Source organism: Populus trichocarpa, chromosome 10 (assembly GCF_000002775.5).
Source record: "Populus trichocarpa isolate Nisqually-1 chromosome 10, P.trichocarpa_v4.1, whole genome shotgun sequence".
Lineage (NCBI taxonomy): Eukaryota > Viridiplantae > Streptophyta > Magnoliopsida > Malpighiales > Salicaceae > Populus > Populus trichocarpa.
Window position 1 is genome coordinate 6,382,536 of NC_037294.2, and position 7,455 is coordinate 6,389,990.

The following is a 7,455-nucleotide window of genomic DNA, read 5'->3' on the forward strand; positions in this document are numbered from 1 at the left end:
TTTATATATTGAGTTCTTAGACTTGAATTGAGGAAAAAGTATGAGTTGTTAAAGTAAAGAACTTCATGTGTTGTGTGTAAATGGAAAGGTTGATGAATCTAGACAGTTTCGTCTCTTGACCTTCAAGGAGATTTTGGGTAGGAGAATGAAGGAATTAAGATCAAGTTCCTTCATATAAATTGTAGTTTTGGATGTTTACTAACTAATAAAATGGTCTTGCTTAATTTGGAGTCATAGAACTCCAGTTATGGGTCACCAACCGAGACTGGGTCATGACAGACCCTATAGGATAGCAGGTCTGGTTCATTGATGAGCAATTTTGACTATCTTAGAGGCAGAACAGGGTTCTTCTCAAAACATAGAACTTGTAGCCTCATGTCTTACCTTTCCAACGCCATAAATTTTGCTTGAATTGGAGTTCTATAACTCCAATATAGTTAAAAATATGAGGAGAGGTCAGACAGTAACAGTTCAAAAATGGACAGTAACAGTTGGACAGTAACAGTCCAAGTGTTTGTTGATGAACGATTTTGACTATCTTAGAGGCAGAAATGGGTTCTTCTCAAAACATAGAACTTGTAACCTCATGTCTTAGCTTTCCAACGCCATAAATTTCGCTTGAATAGGAGTTCTATAACTCCAGATATAGTTAAAAATCTGAGGAGAGGTCAGACAGTAACAGTTCAAAAATGGACAGTAACAGTTGGACAGTAACAGTCTAAGTGCTTGTTGATGAGCAATTTTGACTATCTTAGAGGCAGAACTGGGTTCTTCTCAAAACATAGAACTTGTAGCCTCATGTCTTACCTTTCCAACGTCATAAATTTCACTTGAATCGGAGTTCTATAACTCCAGATATAGTTAAAAATATGAGGAGAGATCAGACAGTAACAGTCGAAGTGTTTGTTGATGAGCGATTTTGACTATCTTAGAGGCAGAACTGGATTCTTCTCAAAACATAGAACTTGTAGCCTCATATCTTACCTTTCCAATGCCATAAATTGTGCTTGAATCGGAGTTCTAGAACTCCAGATATAGTTAAAAATCTGAGGAGAGGTCAGACAGTAACCGTTCAAAAATGAACAGTAACAGTTGGACAGTAACAGTCCAAGTGTTTGTTGATGAGCGATTTTGACTATCTTAGAGGCAGAACTGAGTTCTTCTCAAAACATAGAACTTGTAGCCTCATGTCTTACCTTTCCAACGCCATAAATTTCGCTTGAATCGGAGTTCTATCTCCAGATATAGTTAAAAATCTGAGGAGAGGTCAGACAGTAATAGTTCAAAAATGGACAGTAATAGTTGGACAATAACAGTCCAAGTGTTTTTTGATGAGTAATTTTGACTATCTTAGAGGCAAAACTGGGTTCTTCTCAAAACATAGAACTTGTAGCCTCATGTCTTACTTTTCCAACGCCATAAATTGTGCTTGAATCGGAGTTCTATAACTCCAGATATAGTTAAAAATATGAGGAGAGGTCAGACAGTAACAGTTCAAAAATGGACAGTAACAGTTGGACAGTAACAGTCCAACTGTTTATTGATGAGCAATTTTGACTATCTTAGAGGCAGAACAGGGTTCTTCTCAAAACATAGAACTTGTAGCGTCATGTCTTACCTTTCCAACGCCATAAATTTCGCTTGAATCGGAGTTCTATAACTCCAGATATAGTTAAAAATCTGAGGTGAGGTCAGACAGTAACAGTTCAAAAACAAGGCAGTAACAGTTGGACAGTGATAGTCCAAATATAAAGAAAGGAATGACAACTAGGATTGGACAAAGAACGACAGTAATAATGAGTGAAATGAGAAAAACATAAAGTACTAAGAAATGACTGAAAGAAAGACTTATTGGTTGTTGATATGGTTATTATAAAACATATCCTTGAGTGAGGAAAATTTATGAGATAAACCTGTGATTTGCAGGAGGGACCACAGGCGTGGTGCAACAGCAGCAGTAGGGGAGCACGAGTAGAGCTTCTATTGCAGGTAGGTGATTCACACCTATGCTTTCTAGTTAAATTCCATGATTTAATATATTATTGATGTGAAATGTGAATTACTGAATGTATGTGTATTCAAGGTGAAAAGTTGTTATGTGAATTGCCAAGTGATGAAATTATCACTGACAAAGGAAATATGAGAAGTGTGATTTGAGGCATAAACTAGCATACATTGAGTGTATGTTAGGATCCCGGGTAAGGGGATCACCATGTATTGGCTAGCATACATTTAGTGTATGTTCGGATCCCGGGTAAGGGGATCGCCACAAATGGACTAGCATACATTGAGTGTATGTTAGGATCCCGGGTAAGGGGATCTCCACTTATTGGCTAGCATACATTCAGTGTATGTTAGGATCCCGGGTAAGGGGATCACCATGTATTGGCCAACATACATTTAGTGTATGTTAGGATCCCGGGTAAAGGGATTGCCTTACATCGACTCCTATGGTGTGGTGATGACGATACCAGTAAAATTGGTATCGGTAATGTGATAAGCAAAAATAATCACGTTGATCTTATAAGGTCTGGAATGAAGGTTGATAGTGGCAGAGGGAACGGTTATTAATAGTTTGAATAAGGAAGAGATTTTAATAAAAAAACTAGAAGGGAGAAGTAAATGAAATATGAATGCATGTTACCCTGTTGAAATTATTAGATATTCATATTGTTATATTTATTGTGATATTCACCTTACAATAATATGTATTTTGTTTCAGGATCATCGCATGCATGACAGGAGTAGATCCTAGCTTATGTTCCCTTCTTGAAATCTAGGTTCTAGGGAGTATACCCTTGTATTTTGTAAACATGAAAATGTTTGTATAACTTAATTTGTATAATAAATGTTTAAACTTGATTGGATGAATTTAACGCTGTAGTTCATATAACCATATTTCAGGTCTATGTATTTATATTTATTTAATTATCCATCCATAATGATATTTTGTTAAATAATGCATATCATAAATATTATGGTTGATAGGTGTGAGTATAATTGTGGAATTGAAACCCAGGATGATTGGGTCGGGAATTAAGTTATGAGATGCGAACTGTTAGAAGTGTAAACAGGTTACATGACGGTAACTTGGGACCTTCCGGTATAGGGGGGACTCCGTCGAAATTCCGGTAGATGTTAATACGAGGACCATGAATATATATATACAAAAAAAAAAATTAACTACTATGTTTTTCTATTGACATGAGATTGTTGTTTTATCCCAGAAATGGGGGATGTTACATTTGGTATCAGAGCTCAGGTTGCTATTCCGAGGATAGGAATGATTATATGGTTTTGAAATGTGTTTCAGGATGGTGAGAACAAGGCAACGAGCCAGGACTGATCCATCCCCAGTTCGGGGAAGTGGCCAGAGTATTCGTAATGAAAGTGATCTAGACTGGGATCCCTTGGCAGACACCTCCTCTCATATACCTGCAGCATCAGTGTACTCAGAAGGGGGCGAGTCAGTGAGACTTCGAAATGATTCATCGTTCCGTCAGGAAGATGTATCCATGCCCGAGGGATCAGACAGACATGAGGGAGATTATATACCTCCACCAGTGGCACCGGTAGCTGAATCAAACCTATTTTTGGATCCTGCTTTTATGGAACATATAGTGAGAGCTGTGGCAGCAGGAATGGTAGCGGGGGCCTCCAATATGACTCCTAGATCAGGGGGAATAGTCACCATAATGCAATGGGTGAAGGGTATGAGAGAGATGGGTTGTATGACTTACCGGGGCGAAAAGGATGCTGAGGTTGCTGGGCATTGGCTGAGGAAAGTGGAAAGAGTTATAAATCATATGCAGGTGCCAGAGGAGCTACGGGTGGATTGTGTGACTCAGCTATTGGTTGAAAGTGCCCACTCTTGGTGGGAGACCATTAGAGAAAGGAGATCAGGGGAGGTATTGAGATTGAGGGATTTTCGTGAAGAGTTTGAGGAGAGGTACTATTCTTGGGAGCATAAGAGGGAGAAAGAACATGGGTTTTTGGAATTGAGGCAGGGAGATTTGACAGTGCTGGATTATGAGAGGAGATTTCAGGATTTAGCAGCTTTTGCCTCCACTTACCTTCCCACAGAGCGCCACAGGGTGGAGAGGTTCCGTGATGGACTGAGACGGGAATTGAGAATGATATTGATAGCCATGCAGTTTCAGTCTGTACGAGAATTGGTACGGGCTGCTCAGGGTATGGAGAGGGTAATAAAGGATACCCCGAAGCCAGTGGTCGAGCAGAGTCAGGCAATGGGACCTAAGAGGAGAGATTTTGAGTTTATAACTGGGAGACCTCCTCTTCCAAAGAAGGGGAAGAGCGGGCCATCATCAGGACAATTCCAGAGAAGGGGTGAGAGTTTCACCCCAGGAGAGAGCTCAGGAGGATCTAGACAAGTCAGTGGAAGAGGAGCTTGGGGAGGACAGTCTAGATAGGGAGTCAAAACTGCTGGAGGGTCTATAGAGCAAAGGGGACCAGTATATCTGTTTTGTCAGAGGTGTGAGCAGCGACACCCTGAAGATTGCTCTGCGATGCTGGGGAGATGTTATATTTGTAGAAGTGAGGGGCATCGATGGAAAGAGTACCCGCATGTAGGAAGAGGTTGTTACTATTGTGGGGACACAAGTCACAGGAAGAAGGATTGTCCTCGTAGAACTACCGAGGGAGCCCATGGTCAGAGGATTGAGGTTCAGAGCCAGCAGCAATCAGTGACAATCAATCGTCCTATCAGGCCTACCTAGTCAGGGACGAGTGCTACTCGTGGGAGGCCCAGAAATCAAGAGGGGAGGACTCAGGGTCGGGTATATCACATGACCTACAAGGATGTGGGAGCTGTACCTGATGTGGTGGCAAGTACTTTACAGTTAGATACAATTCAAGTTTATGCTTTAATTGATCCTGGAGCTAGTCATTCCTTTGTATCTTATAGAATTGTGAATAACTTGCATGTGTTATCTAGTAACTTGGGTGTAGGGGTGACGGTTAGTACACCTTTGGGAGAGAATATACATATTGATGATATTTATAGAGAGGTAAAACTATATATTGGAGGATTAGAGTTGAGGGCAGATCTTATGCCGTTAGAGTTATATGATTTTGATGTGATTCTGGGCATGGATTGGCTAAGTAAACATAAGGCAAAAGTGGATTGTTTCACCAAGACGGTGACAATCCAAGGAATAGGTGATAAAAGAGTAGTATTTAAAGGGGAAAGAAAAGTAATTCCAAGTTGTGTAATCTCAGTCTTGGTGGCTAGAAAATTACTGAGGAAAGGTTGTTCTGCTTGGTTAGCCCATGTAAGAGAGCTGGAGAAGGGTAGCATAGATTTGGCTAGTATTCTTGTTGTGAGGGAGTTTCAAGATGTATTCCCAGAAGAGTTGCCTGGATTACCTCCAGTTAGAGAAATTGAAGTTTCCATAGAAACTATTCCAGGAGTTTCTCCTATAGCCTAGTCTCCTTATAGGATGGCACCTATGGAATTAGCGGAACTGAAGGTCCAGCTTCAGGAATTGTTAGATAAAGGCTTCATCCGGCCTAGTAACTCACCTTGGGGAGCTCCGGTATTGTTTGTAAAGAAGAAGAATGGCACCCTTTGTTTGTGCATTGATTATCGTCAATTGAATAAAGTGACGGTGAAGAACAGGTACCCACTCCCACCAATAGATGACTTGTTTGATCAGTTGAAGGGTGCTAGGGTATTTTCTAAGATAGATCTGAGATCTGGATATCACCAGTTGAGAATCAAGGAACAAGACATACAAAAGACTGCCTTCCGAACCCGTTATGGGCATTACGAGTTTTTGGTGATGCCTTTTGGGTTAACCAATGCTCCGACCATGTTTATGGACTTGATGAATCGGGTGTTTCGGCCTTACCTGGACCAATATGTGGTTGTATTTATTGACGATATTTTGGTGTATTCAAACTCTCACTTGGAGCATGAACAACATCTAAGGGTTGTGCTACAGACTTTAAGGGAAAATCAATTATATGCAAAGCTGGATAAGTGTGAGTTCTGGCTCAAGGAAGTGGTATTTTTGGGCCATGTAATATCCGCAGAAGGAATATTTGTGGATCTAAAAAGGTTGAGGCCGTGTTAAAATGGGAAAGGCCTACTAACGTGACAGAAATCCAGAGTTTCTTGGGTCTTGCTGGATATTACCGAAGGTTTATTGAAGGGTTCTCCACCATAGTATCACCTTTAACTAAGCTGACCCGCAAGGAAGTCTGGTTTGTTTGGTCGGAAGAGCGTGAAGCAAGCTTTCAAGAACTGAAGGAGAGGCTCACTTCTGCTCCTGTGTTGGCCCTTCCATCGGGGACAGAAGGGTTTGTGGTATATAGTGATGCCTCAAAAAGGGGTCTGGGATGTGTATTGATGCAACATGGGCGTGTGATTGCTTATGCATCAAGACAGTTAAAGTCGCATGAGGTGAATTACCCGGTTCATGACCTAGAACTTGCAGCGGTAGTGTTTGCCTTAAGAGTATGGAGACATTATTTATATGGGACACAAGTTCAAATCTTTACAAACCATAAAAGTTTGAAGTATTTGATGTCATAGAAGGAGTTAAACATGCGGCAGAGAAGATGGATAGAGTTAATAAAAGATTACGATTGTGTTATTGACTACCATCCTGGTAAGGCTAATGTAGTAGCCGATGCCTTGAGTAGGAAGGGAAAAACAGTGATGAATGATATGGAGCTTAAGGAACAAGAAAGTATAGTGGAATTAAAGAAAATGGGCTTGCGGCTAAGTATAGGGCCCTAGGGATCACTGTTAGCTTAGTTAAAGATCTGATCTGTGCTTTGAGACAGGGTCTTGGTGGCTCAACAAGCAGATGGAAAAGTAAAAGAGATCAAGGAGAGGGTAAACAAGGGTATAGAGACATCATTTCAAATGTTATCTGATGGGCTAATAGCTATGGGTAGGCGAATTTATTTGCCTGAGGGTAAGATTTTGAAAGACGAAGTATTAAGAGAAGCTCATGAATCTCGATTTGCTACTCATCCTGGGAGTACAAAGATGTATAGGGATTTAAAAGAAAACTACTGGTGGCCAAATATGAAGAGGGAAATAGCAGAATTTGTGTCGAATTGTGGGATCTGTCAACAAGTAAAGATAGAACACCAGAAACCTGCAGGGGAATTACAGTCATTATCAATTTCGGAATGGAAATGGGAGGATATTTCTATGGATTTTGTGACGGGATTACCCAGGGGAAAGAAGGGGAATGATGCCACATGGGTGGTCGTGGATCGACTAACAAAATCTGCTTTGTTTTTACCAATGAGGATGACTGATTCGGTGGATAAGCTGGCAAAATTGTATGTAAATGAAGTAATCAGACTTAACGGAGTGCCGGTTTCAATTATATCGGATCGGGATCCAAGGTTCACATCAAGATTGTGGCCTAGCTTACAACGGGCAATGGGGACAAAGTTGAATCTGAGCACGACATT